Source organism: Panthera leo, chromosome A3, assembly GCF_018350215.1.
Source record: "Panthera leo isolate Ple1 chromosome A3, P.leo_Ple1_pat1.1, whole genome shotgun sequence".
Taxonomy (NCBI): Eukaryota; Metazoa; Chordata; class Mammalia; order Carnivora; family Felidae; genus Panthera; species Panthera leo.
In genome coordinates, this window is record NC_056681.1 from 18,827,830 (window position 1) to 18,841,906 (window position 14,077).

The window sequence follows — 14,077 nt, forward strand, 5'->3', positions numbered from 1 at the left end:
CTGTGACCACTTGTTATGGCAGCCAGACTGAGCCTGGAACAGCTCCTCAGTCACTCCTGGTGGCCTGGTGGCCTCATTGAAAATGGGGAGGGAGGCAGAGGAACGTGTGGCTGGCTCCCTCCAGCATGGAGGCCTGGGGCTTGGGGGCTAGGGAGTTGATGTCTCGCTAGGATTATTTGATTTAGCAAATAAGAATAAAGAACACCCAGTTAAATTTGAAGCTCAGATAAATAACAAAAGTTTTTTTAGTGTAAGTATGTCCCATGCAATTTGGGACATACTTATAGTAAAAAAAAAAGAAAAATCATTATTTATCTGAACTTCAAATTTAACTGGATAGCCTTCATTTTTATTTGCTAAATCTAGCAGCTCTATGCCTGGCCAAACAGCCAAGGAAAAGCCAGCACAGGGAATTTGCTGCTGCCCCTCCTGCTCAATGTTGCCACATTCAGCTTCCACCTGTCACTGCCCTGCTCCAGAACTGTGCATGGTTCCCAGCTGCTTCCCTGCTTCCATAGCACAACCTTGACTCCCTGGCTGCTGTGCTGGGCCTTGCTCTTCTGCCAGCCCAGCTACCCTGCTTGGACCCTTACCCACCTCTTCTGCTCATGTTTCCCCTGATGGCATGTGTCCTTCCCACTCCCGGTAGCAATTGCAAACACTTAGTGACTACCTCCTGGGTACAGGTCCCATGCTTAGTTCTTCATCTGCATAATCTCATTTCGTTCTCATAAAACCTCATACGGCATATGGCCAGTAGTTATCCTATTTTACTGATGAAGAAACTGATGCCCTAACAGTGATTCTTTTTTGTTTTTTAATGTTTATTTATTTTGAAAGAGAGAGAAAGAGCACATGCACACGTGCGGGGGATGGGCAGAGAGAGAGAGAGAAATCCCAAGTAGGGATAGAAGAGAAGAATAGAAGAGAAAGAATAGAAGAGAAAGAAGAGAAGAGAAAGAATAGAAGAGAAAGAATAGAAGAGAAAGAGAAGAGAAGAGAAGAAGAAGAGAAGAGAAAGAATAGAAGAGAAAGAATAGAAGAGAAAGAATAGACAGGTAGTCCGGCAGAGGCAGTTGCGATTTAAGATGACCAGGCTTAGGCAGACCAAGCCCTGAAACCCATAGCAATATGGGACAGGTCAAGGAGGGCTTTGAAAAGCTTGAAAAATAAGTTGAAATTAGTTAGATGAAGAAGGGTGCGAATGTTTTGGGTGTAGGGACTAGTTAGTACAAAGGCCCTGCAGAGCTACCTGGGGGTAGTTCAGTCTTGAAGATGAAGGTGAGGAGAGCGGGGGGCCGGGGGAAGTATCAGATTGGGGGGGTGGGGGGAGGGTCCTCTGCCCCCAGAGCAAAGGAAAAAGCTTTAATGGGTGTTGAGATGGCACTAGGGAAGATGGGGGTGGGGACTGGGATGCAGGGGGTTCCAGGCCTTCCTCCGCCCCTAGGTCTGCCCCCGCCACTCCCCAAGCGGTTGCGGAGACTCGACCCCCAATGGCAGCAGCGGGCAGGTGCTCAGTTTCAGGACTAGCAGAGCCTAAGACCAGCTCCTTCCGGGACTGAGAGGCGGGACTGGGAAAGCAGGGCGGGTCACCGCTCCCCTCCGCCGGCCCCACCCATCCGCCGACCCCGCCTCTGCTTCCAGCTCCGCCCCCTGCCTCCGGCTCCGCCCTCCACCTCCGGCTGGAGGCAGCCAGGCTCTGGGCTACTGGCCTAAGTCGCTTTTGCCTCCCATGTTGCCTTTTCCTGCTGATGTGGCAACGGCCGTGGGGCTACTGGGGCCTCTTCTCTCAGCTTTTCAAGGACAGGCCCTGGATGTGGTCAGGGATTCCTGGGCTGGAGCGCAGGACACTTCCGTAGCTATCTCCTCTTTCTGCCAACGAAGCCTCTGTTGCCAGCAGAGGACTGACCCAGCCTGGCCAGGTTGCCTGGCAGTGTGGGCTGAGGCTGGGCAGTTCCCGATTCCAGCTGTCCTTCCCGGAAAAACGTCAGTTTGGCTGAACCTTAGGATCCGTTTGCGATTTCTAGCCCGGGGAGGATTACTGGAAGACCATTAACCACCGTAGGAAGCGGCACTTTCTGTGTGTCCAAAATCTCTGCAGGGCTTACCAGCTGCCCCATGGGCTTGACCTTCGGCAAGGGACTTCCGTTCCTCCTCTTTTTATTTGGGTATACTTTCTGCCCCGACCTGCTGACATCCAGGACCATGTTTCACTAGGCTTTGCAATTCAAGAAGGGTCTTGCGTGGTGCCCTCCACTTAAATAGGTATTCAAAAATATTGTTTAGGGAAGATCAATTTCTTCTGGGCCCTGAATTATATATAGATGGAGTGTATATAGTAGGGCAAGGGCAGTCTAAGTGGGTGGAAGTAGTGAGTAAAGGCACAGATGATGGAGAGAGAAAGTAAGTGCCCAGGAGACGACCTGTCTGGCCTTCAGTGTTGGGCAAAACCATGGGCACTGAGGAGCCATGGATGGTTGTTGAGCAGGAGAGAGATAATATTGTTGGTCATTGTACTAGATCCTTTGTGAATGTTATTGCACTGTCTGCCCACATTGTTCTTCCCCTGCCCCCTATCTATACAGTTCATGCCAAGTCAGTTTTTAGATCCCAGATCCATTGTCACTTACTCTGGGAAACCCTCAATGGCAGACAGACTCTAAGGTGACCCCCTGTCTCCCCACCTCCTGGTGTTCATGCCTTCATGTAATCCTTTCCTCGAGTGGGGGTAGGACCTGTGACTTGCTTTTAGAATATGGCAAAGGTGATGGGGTGTCACTCCCATGATTATGTAACATAGAGTCTTGCTAACAGACTAGTTCTGACACTCTCCTTGCTGACTTGAGGAAGGGAACAGCCATGTTGAGGAAGCCTGAGTGGCAAGGAGCTATGGGTGGTCCCTAGGCCATCCTGCTGACAGCCAGCAAGAAGTCAGCGTTCTCAGTCCTGCAGCCACCAGGAAATGAATCCTGCCAGCAATCTGAGGGAGCTTGAGCCCCCAAGTGAGAATGTAGTCCCACCATCACCTTGAGCACAGCCTTAGGAGTCCCCGAGTAGAAGACCCAGCTAAGCCATGCCCAGACTCCTGACTCACAGAAACTGAGATAATAAATCTCTGTTGTTGAGAATCCCTAGGTCGGTAGTGATTTATTACAGAGCAGTAACTAACTGATGCACCTTCTGGCTAGGGTAACCCCTTTACATAGGCTCTCATAGCATTATGTGCCTTTTCTTTCCTTTTTAAAGTGCTTTTTCATCCTTTTATGTGACACTTTGTATATACCATTTGATGAACGCTATGTCTTCATGAGGACACATTTGCTCATCACTTTACCCCCAGAGTCTCTCTCGGTGCCTGACACGTGGAAGAAGACCTACAATAAGGATTAGTTCATGTGTTAGTGAGTGAGTGCTCTTTTTTAATCTTGACTACAATGTGGCTAAGTGGGAACCATTGTTACATAGGAAGAATAGGAAACAAGGTATTTTCTTTCAAAGTCTACTATTTTGAGAGAGAGAGAGAGAGAGAGAGCGAGCACGTGTGTGTGGGGTAGGGGCAGAGAGAATCCCAAGCAGGATCCACACTGCCAGTGCAGAGCCCAGTGAGGGGCTCAAACCCAAGAACCACAAGACCATGACCTGAGCCGAAGTCCAATGCTCAACCGACTGAGCCACCCAAGAAACCAGTTATTAACATAAACTTAAAGGTATACTGAACAAAATCTTATTATCTTCTAAGTAAACATTTTGGTTTATATATGCCACCATATCCTAATTTTTAGTATGACTACAGAATGAATGATTTGGGAGCAGGGTATAGATTGCATGGTATGACCTCCTTCGTGGAGCATTGTATTTTCTAAAAAGTACAACCATCCAAAAATACTTTGGGGCTCCTTTGGTTTTCCCAAAGACTTACCTCTTACTTAAATCATTCTTTGGAAACTCCTCCCCTGTCACTGTCCTTTTCTGACCTGACCCAAACAGGCCCTCATCTGCTAATGCTTTGTGTGATTCCCACAGTTTGCCAACACCATTCTCATCGGCTTCATAAATTCTACATCTCTGGCAAGATTTGTAGTTTCATTTTGTACTCCATTTGCGCCATACTCCCAGAGGTCAAAGCCATCTGACTGCGGGATGCCGTTAAAACCAAACTCTGTCCTGCTTGGAGAGCCCTCCCCACCGCCCACTGCCTCCTTCCTGTCCCACTCTGCCCCCTTCACCCATTCTGCAGCGGCCATATTCATCTCCTCGTGGATCCCGATCCATGAGCACACCAGAGACACTTCCCCCTTTGCCCTGGAGGTCCCTACAGTGATTTCCCCAGACACCTTCATGGCTCACTCCCTCACCCACGCCAAGATTAGTCAGATTCAGATGTCACCTTTCTACCCTGACCACTCCCATCCAACCTTTCCTGGTTCTAATCTTTCCCAGGAACATGAACCACCTTCTCACATGCCATATGTTTTGCTTATTTATAATATTTGGCATTTGTCTCCCCCTCCACGAGAATGTAAGCCCCTGTGAGGACAAGACCTGTCTTCACTGATATATCCCAAGGGTGGCGTCTGGCACATAGTAGGTCTCCAGGAGAGGTGAGCGTCCACATCTTTGATGATCTTGCCCATGACTCAAAGTCTCCATCCTCTGCTGCTGGCCCACCTCCTTCTGGCCCCTCTCTCCGGTACTCCAGCCCCTGTCTAAGTGATATGAATTGTCAGGCAGTCATCTGCCTGACTCCAGAGGGCCTTCCTAGGGTGCGGGTGTTTTGACCTCACTGTGTCCCCCGTCACGTCTCCAGCAGGCGTGAAATACTAAATTCCTGTTTTTGTTCTGTGTAACAGCAAGAGGATTGGAGAGGAAGGAGGAAGGAGATGATCGGGGAAGCAATGGCCAGAGTGGAGAGGGAGGAGAAAGAAGATGGTCACAGGTTTTCTCAGGGTCCCGACCCACTCAGCTTTCTAAGCAGCTCAGAGAAGCAGCCGGCAGTGGGTGAAGGCTGTGTGCCACATATCCTGAGCTGGGTGCCACGTGGCAGAAACAGTCCCGTTGAGTCATGGGACACACAGCCACGCTGCTTTGTAGAGTTTGGTGTGTGGAGTATTTTTGTTTTTTACAGCCCAGCTGCCTGTGTAATGACTTCCTTCCCTCGGCCTTATTCACAGAGGTGTCCCTGAGCGACCAGCTGAGTCACCACATTCCTTGCAGCTTAAAACACTGGCCCCAGCACCAAGGCCCAGTTCCTTCATGTAGATGGGACCTTTCAAGGCGGCCAGGGAATGCCCAGAAAGACAGGCTACACAGCTCCCATTTCTAACATGCACCCCTTCCCCAAAACATGATTATAAACCAAGTAAAGATGGAGAGAAATTCCATCTCCTAAGGATTAGGGAATGGCCACAGCCGTGTGCCATGGTCTGACGAATTACTTGTCAGCAACCATGAAAAGGCACCTGGGTGGCTCAGTCAGTTGAGTGCCCGACTCTTGATTTCAGCTCAGGTCATGATTCCAGGGTCATGTGATCGAGCCCCATGTGGGGCTTCGCGCTGCGTAGAACCTGCTTAAGATTCTCTCCCTCTCTCTCTCTCTCTCTCTCTCTTCCTCTCTCCCCCTCCTCTATCCCTCTCTCCCCCCCTCCTCTTTTCTCCCTCACTCCCTCCTCTGCTCCCTCTCCCCCTCTGCCCCTCTTACCCACTCTCTCCCTCTCTCTCAAAAATAATAATAAAAAAGAGGCTCTTGAAGTGGTATATAAACCAAAAGAGCCTAAAGATTTGTCAGTAACCATGAAGTCAATACTACACGAGGGAGAGGGGAGGGATGAAGAACCAACATCCATGCAGCATGAAGAGTCAGAAACCCAAGCGAAGACTGGGAACTCTCCATGGCCAGCTGGCAGGAAAGGAAACTTGCTTAGCCCTCCTGGAAAATAAGCACATAGTTCTCGGTAACATTAAGTACGCATAGGGCACAGAGGTTAGCAATTTAACACCTTGAAATGTATTTTGAAAATTTGCTCAGATACATGAGAACACAAGGAGGAGGATATTTAGAAGAGCAATGTTCATGGCGTAGGTGAACGGGAGGCAAGGGAAGTGCCGAAGGAAGGAGCTAGTAAACCACGGATACCTGCCGGGAGATTCTGCACGGCATTGCGAAGAGATGGGATAGATGTACACACAGCAAAATGGATGGGGCTTACAACGTCAGGCGGGGAAAGCGGCCGAAGAGCGTGAAGGCACAACAGTTCTCCGGTTTTACTTAGGTATGACTGATGTACAGTCACACACACTTAAGGATTTGAGTTTCAACATGTTTCATTACCCATGAAACCACCACCACAATCAAGATAATGGGTATATCCATCACCCCCAAGTAAGAAGTAGGTTTACATGTATTCAAACGGACAGATGTCTAGCACCTGTTGTTAAGTATTTTTAAAAGTTCAACAGTCTGTAATATAATCCCGTAGTTATAATAATAAAAAAAAATGTTCAGATATCCTGAAGACATCTGGAAGAACATGCACAAAACAAAATTATGTTCGCTGTTGGGAATCTTGTGAAAACTCCTTGGCCTTATTTGGCTGGTGTACCTTGCATTTCAGAAACTGCCCGTGCCGCTTGTCCCACCTCGTGGTCTCCAGTGAAGGTTAACACACTAGCAATGTGTCAGTATGGCCCCCTAACTTTGAGTGACTTTATTAAAATGTCACTGAGGTTGTCATAAGGAACTCCAACATGAGGGGTGCCTGACTGTTGTTCTCCATCCCCACGTCAGACAGCTGTGTCAACAATTTCCTTCAGCTCACCCCCAGGACCATTTTCTCTTCTCATCCCTTCCGACTGGAGACAATCTAGCAGAGGGGCAGTTGTGGCTGGGACAAAAGAGTGATTCCCCAACTTGTTTGCAAATCCATCTTTTTTTTTTTTTTTTAAGTAATCTCTACACCCAATGTGGGGCTCGAACTCATGACCTCGAGGTGAAGAGTCGCACGCTCCTGAGCCAGCCAGGCACCCCGCAAATCCATCTTTTATTACCCTTCTTCATGTATTCGTAGGTACAGGGAGGGATGGAAGATTGTGGGGGCAGGGGCATGTTGCGTTTTGTCTGGTTATGGGCTTTATACAAAAGCAGTCCTTGTTCTCTTATGTCTGGCTTCTTTTACTCCACGTTTTTTATAACAGTTCCATGTTGCTGTGTGCAGCTGTAGTTCATTCATGTTTTGTGCAGTATAAAGCATTCCATCAAGTGAATATACCACAATTTATCTGTCCCTTCTACTGATTGACATACGGGTTGTTTCCAGCCTGGGGCTATTGCAAAGAATGCTGCTGTGAACATTCTTCTACATGTCCACCTGTTCCACCTGGGCATGTATTTCTCCTAGGTATATACTCTGGAGCAGAATTGCTGGGTTATAGGTATTCCTATGCTTAACTTAAAAAAATAATGCCAAACTGTTTCCCAAAATGATTATACAAGTACACGCCCTCCAGCAATATATGAGAGTTCCCCTTGTACATTTACCAACGGTTCTTCCCAGCAACTGGTACTATCAGACTTTGTACTTTAGCCATCTGGTGGGTCTGTAGTACCTCTTCTCTCTGGTTCATTTCCCTGATTACTAATGAGGCTGCGCACCTTTCATGTGTTTATTGGCCATGTGGATTTTTTTGTGTGCAGACCCTGCTCTTCCCCATTTTTCCATTGCTCTATATTTTCATCATTTATAGTAGTTTTTATATATTCTGGTTATAAATCCTTTGCCACCTATGTGCATTGCAAATCTTTCTCTTCTGTGGCTAATGATGTTTCTTGATGCACGAAAGGTCTTAACTATAAAGAAGTCCAATTTATCGGTCTTTCACTTGTGGTTAGTGCTTTTACTGTCTTAAGAAAACTTTTCCTCCTTTGATGTCATAAAGATATTGTATGTTATCTTCTAAAGCTTTACTGGCTTACCTCTCATATTTTAGTCCATAATGTGTAGAAATTGGCTTTTGAGGATGGTGTGCAATGGGGTTCCAATGTCATTTTTCCCATGTGGACATTCAATCGACTTAACACTATTCAAAAGATCATTTCCCCACACTGTTCTGCAATGCTATCTCTAAAATTAATATGGTTGGGGGGGGGTCTCCTGTCCATTGGTTTTTGTAAACTCTTATAATAATACCATACTGTCTTAATTATTAGAGCTTTATGATAAGTTTTGTTAGCTGATAGACTAAATCCCCTCTACCTTGTACTTCTTCAAGTGTACCTTAGCCATTGTTGGCCTTCTGCAGTTTCATATAAACTATAAAGTTTAATGTAAGTTAATATAAATTAGAATGACCATGTCAAGTGCCATATGAAAATCAACTGGGATTGCTTTGAATCTATAGACCAATTGAAGAGAATGACAGCTTTGCAATATTGAGCCTTCTAATCTATTAACATGGTATCTCTCTCCATTATTCATTTATTCTCTAATATCTATTAAAATGTTCATGGTTTCCTCCATAGAGGTCGTACATGTCTTTTGTTAGATCCATTTGTAGGTACTTGGTATTTTTTTGCTATTTCAAAACTGTTTTGACTATTTAACACTATTTTCTGACATTTGCTGGAAGACAGAAGTTGACTTTGGCATATTGATTATGCACCTGGAGAAGGACCTTCATCAGAACCTGACCATGAACCTGACCATGGTGCCACCCTGACCTCAGACTTCCAGACTCCAAAACAGGGGAAATAAGTCCTATTTTTTATAAGCTACCCAGTTTATAATACTTTGTTACAGCAGCCAGACTAAGGCAATAATTTATTTGAGATTCCTTAGGATTTTCTACCTGCACAATCATGTCATTTTTTAATTTATTATTAAAATTTTTTTTAAATGTTTATTCATTTTTGAGAGAGAGCAAGCTGGGGAGGGATAGAGAGAAAGGGAGACACAGAATCCGAACCAGATTCCAGGTTGAGCTGAGCTGGACACGGGGCTCGAACCCATGAACGGGGAGATCATGACCCAAGCTGAAGTCAGATGTTCAACCAACTGAGCCACTCAGGGGCCCCTACCATTATGTCATTTTTGAAGACAGCTTTATTTCTTTCTTTCTTAGCTTTTTGATTTTTTTTTTTCTTTTTCCTGCCTTATTGCCCTGGCTAGGACAGCCCATAAAATGTTGATTAGAAGTGGTGATAACTGATATTCTTGTCAGTTCCTGAGCTTAGAGAGGAAAATGCTCACTATTTTACCATTAAGAATGGTGTTAGCTCTAGTTGATCCCCCTGTATCTCCTGTATCAGAATGAGGAAACTATCTTCCATCTTTAGGTTGCTAAGAGTTTTTACTGTGAATAAGTGTTGAATTTGTCAAATGCTTTTTTTTAAGCATCTATTCAGATAGCCAAATTATTTTTCCTTTTTATTCTGTTAATGTGGTTGGTTGATTTTTTTTTTTTTAACGTTTATTTATTTTTGAGACAGAGAGAGAGACAGAGCATGAACGGGGGAGGAGCAGAGAGAGAGGGAGACAGAGAATCGGAAGCAGGCTCCAGGCTCTGAGCCATCAGCCCAGAGCCCGATGCGGGGCTCGAACTCACGGACCGCGAGATCGCGAGATCGTGACCTGAGCTGAAGTCGGAGGCTCAACTGACTGAGCCACCCAGGCGCCCCGGTTGGTTGATTTTTAAATATTAAACAAGTTTGCAATCCTGAGATAACCTCTACTTTGTTATGACTTATTATCCTTTTAATTTGCTGCTGTATTTGATTTGCTAACATTTTGTTTTGGATTTTTGTATTGATGTCATGAGAGATAGTGATATTTTCTCTTGTCATGTTCTTGCCAGGTTTTGGTAGTATGATTATGCTGACCTTATAAAATAAGTTGGTAAGTGTTCCCTCTATTTTCTAAGGGAATTTGTTTAAAATAGGTATTCTTATTTAAAATTTTAGTGAGAATATTTTCATTATCTTTTAACCGATATGTCCTCATACTAAAGTATGTCATAAACATCATATAGTTGAATCTTATATTTTGTTTAAATTTGCCCTATTGGGGCACCTGGGTGGCTCAGTCTGTTGAGCGTCCAATTTCGGCTCAGGTCATGATCTCACAGCTCGTGAGTTCGAGCCCCGCGTCGGGCTCTGTGCTGACAGCTCGGAACCTGGAGCCTGCTTCAGATTCTGTGCCTCCCTCTCTGTCTGCCCGAACCCACTTGCATTCTGTCTCTCTCTCGAAAAAAAAAACAAAAAAACAAAAAAACATTAAAAAAATTTCTAAAAATTTGCCCTGACAATATTTTTCTATTTGTTAGAATACTTAGTCCACTTATATTTGACATAATTACAGATACGGTTCCAAACCATTTACATCCATAATCTTGTCTTCTTTTTGTTCTACCTGGTTTTTGTTCCCGTTTTCCTCTTTTTCTTCCTTCTTTTGTTTCAGCCAAGCATTTTTTATTACCTGATTTTACCCTCTTCGTTAGATTTTTTAACATTGTGGTAAAAAAAACACAACATAACACCATGATAACTATTTTTAAGTGTACAGTTTACTAGTCTTAATTACATTCACATTTCTGTGCAACCAATTTCCAGAATTCTTTCACCTTGCAACACTGAAACATTTTTAAATGTTATTAAACAACAACTTTCCATCCTTTCCTCCTCCCAATCTGTGGCAATCACCATTCTGCTTTATGTCTCTATGAATTTGACTATTATAGACACCTGATATAAATAGAATCATACAGTATTTGTCCTTTTGTGACTGGCTTGTTTTGCTCAGCATCATGTCCTCAAGGTTCATCTAGGTTGTGGCATATGTCAGAATTTTCTCCTTTTTAAAGGCTGAATAATATTCTATTGTGTATAGAGACCACATTTTGTTTTTCCATTCATCTTCATTGATGGAGATTTCGGTTGCTTCCACCTTTGGGCTATTGTGAATGCTGTTGCTCTGAACAAGGGTATAGAAATGTCTGTTTGAGTTCCTGCCTTCAGTTCTTTCTGATATGTTACCTAGAAGTAGAATTTCTGGATAATATGGTAATTCTATGTTTAACTTTTTTGAGGAACCATCATACTGTTTTCCAGGGCAGCTGCACTCTTGTATGTTCCCATGAATAGCACAAAAGTGTTCCAATTTCTCTGCATCAACTACAACATCTGGTTTTTTCTTTTTCTTTTCTCTTTTGGATAATAACCATCCTAATGGTTGTGAAGTGATATCTCATGATTTTTCCTTGTCTAAGCTTGGCTTTTATCTCCATGAATATAGTGCCTTTGGCTGTTTTTTAGTCTCTGCCTGACAATTTCCTGTATATGGGGTCATCATGAGTCTGTTTCTTTGTTGCTTTACTTGTTTTCTCTTATGGTGTCTTGTCTTCTTATATGTCTGGCTGTATTTGTGCATTAGCATTGTAGTGCATGAAAAAAATTGTTAGTAGAAACTATTTTAAGGTTAGGATGATGTAAACTTCTCCCAAAGAGATTTTTTTTTCTAGCCCGTAGGAGTGCTAACAGTTTAGGATCCTTTCACTCTGTATTGAGCTTGACATTATCTAGTCCACTCAGATGACTTGAAACCAGGATACATCTGTGCAAGGAATGGATCACTTCCAGTTCACATCTTCTCTTAAATTAAAGCTCTTCAAGATCCTACATTAACGTGTGAAGAGTTTTGTTTGCTCGGAGCTTGAATGTCACACTGAAGAGTCTGGGGAAGGGATGGGCAGTTGCTAGTCAATCTACTTGGTCAGGGGGCGGCATGATGAATCTTCGTTCTGTGGTCCAGTATGAGAAAAGGAGGAAGGCAAGCTGGGCTAGACTGGGCTAGGGAAACAGAGCTATTCAGAGAGATGGTCTGTCCTGACTGAGGTGATATAAGGCATGGGGTCTACCAGGTGGAGTATATATAGCAGGAGAGAAGCCAAGACTGCAGAGGAGTTGCAAGTCATAGTTCACCTGGGCTAGAAACTGGTTGTCTTCCTTGGCCCTGGGCAATCTTTCTGGCCAGCGTCTCCTCCAGGCTAGCCAATGACCACTTGTATAGTCTTGGCTGAGCCTCGATACGCTGGACAACTTCATTATTGTTCTCTCTGTGTCCATTCTAAACCCTGCCTTCTAGTCTCCACCCAGCATGTTGCCCCTATTCAGATCACTTCAGTAAAGCCTTCTTGCTCTTAGGATATGACTCAAATTATTACCATGACTTTCAAGGCTATGCATGATCTGGCCACTGTCCACCTCTCTAGCTTTATCTTCTCCAATTATCTGCCTCATTGTACAATTTTCTTCTTCCTCTTGTATCCTTGTATCCTTGACCACCATGTATCCTTGACCACCAAAGGGCCTATGCATGTGCTGTTCCCTCTATAGGAAGTACTCTTCTTTCCGCTATTTGCCGAGTATTATGGATTAAATGCATGTATTCCCCCCCAAATTCTTATGTTGAAGCCCTAACTCCCCAGTGTGGTTATATTTGGAGTAAGGCAGTAATTAAGGTTAAATGAGGTCATAAGTGTAGGGCCCTGATCCAGTAGGATTAGTGTCCTTGTAAGAAGAGACACCAGAGAGCTTACTCCCCTTCTCTCCCTGTGCACGAATAATAAGAAAAGTTCATATGAGGACATAGCAAGAAAGCAGCCATCTCCAAGCCAGGAAGATAATTCTCACCAAAAACCAAATTGGCTGGGACTTTGATCTTGGACCTTTAACGTCAAGAACTATGAGAAAATAAATTTCTGTTATTTAAGCTACCTGGTCTATAATATTTTGTTATGGTAGCCTGAGCAGACTAATACATTTAATTTAACCCCTATTTTTCCCTTTAGATCTCACAGCAACTATTTCCCCAAACATCTTTGAGACAAAGCCACCTATTCGTGGATCTCATGGTACCGTGCACCTTGTAAGATTTATGTTTTTAATTATTTGACCAATGTACGCCTTATTTACTAGACTGTAAGCTACATGAAGGTCTCTGCTTTTATTTGGGGCTGCATTATCAAAACCTAAGTAGGTACACAGTAGGCGCACGATACCTAATTTTGGGGGAAGGAGAGTGGTTGGTGGGGACAGACAATGCCTTGAGCTGGGATGGTTTTATGGACATTCAAGCTCATCTCTGGTCCAACAGAAACTGTGTATTCATAATCAAGATGTAACTCTAGGCTCCACCCTGTGATAGGGCTCAGGATCCCGCCCATCATGTTTGGCTCAGGACCTGAGCTGGGTTGGATCAGCCAAACCCCAGTTGCAAGGGCCAGCTGAAGACCGTCTCTGACATCAGGCCTCACTATTGTATTTTTCTTATAGTGTTCTCTTGAAGATGAAGTCATGACTTGATAAATACTGTTACACACACAATTGTACTCCCTTCACCTGCCCCCACAAACCAGTCCCTTTTTAATCCCAGAAACTCATCTAATGGCGGTCAGGGCCACTGTGTATAAGATAGGGCCCACTCAGGAGACAGAAGCCACACCAGTAACTTGAACAAGAAACATTTAATATGAAGAATTATTAACCAGTGAAAGGTTGTTGGTGACTAAAAAGATCAAAAGAGAGCTCCAAAGAATACAGGCACAGTAGCTATAGACAGCAGCTATTATCTTTAGGGCTGAGACAGAGTGGCCAAGGAGAGAACAAACTTGCAAGCACCTCTTCCCCAACCCCAGGGTGAGATTTGGGCCTTGTTGGAGAGAGCAGGAATTCAGCCCATTGCACAGTGGAGAACTTTGCTGGAAGTCCACAGGCAATAGGTCAGAAGCTGGCCATCCAGGTGGCAGAAAAGCTCACTGGAGGGTGAGCATCACCGGGTCTCCCATAGACCCCTGGCAACCATGCACTGTAGGAGCAGTAAGAGCAGACTGGAAATAGGAAGCCTCTGAATCAGGAAGCCCCTTATGCTTCCATTTTTTTTGCATTTTTCCAGTCCTCTCTACTGACAAAGCCTGGCAAAAGGGGAATGTTTACAGAATTCAGCTTCAGTATCACGGGGCAAGGCAAAGAAGTGTGCTTTAGAGCTGACAGGCAATAAGTTGGCACAACTGGATTCAGAACCTTTCTTAA

At 44.5% G+C, this 14,077-nt stretch overlaps 1 long non-coding RNA gene across 2 annotated transcripts; it reads left to right on the top strand.

Annotated features, from left to right (window-relative positions):
* Window positions 1–1,043: 1,043 nt before the first annotated feature.
* Window positions 1,044–12,904, top strand: LOC122214904. 2 transcript variants are annotated; one of them, XR_006200141.1, is made up of 4 exons: window positions 1,044–1,281; window positions 3,247–3,405; window positions 6,026–6,269; window positions 12,838–12,904. It is a non-coding gene; the product is annotated as an uncharacterized LOC122214904 (long non-coding RNA). The 2 variants fall into 2 exon arrangements; XR_006200140.1 differs by lacking the exon at window positions 12,838–12,904 and having other exon boundaries at window positions 6,026–6,446.
* The last annotated feature ends 1,173 nt before the right edge of the window (window positions 12,905–14,077 follow it).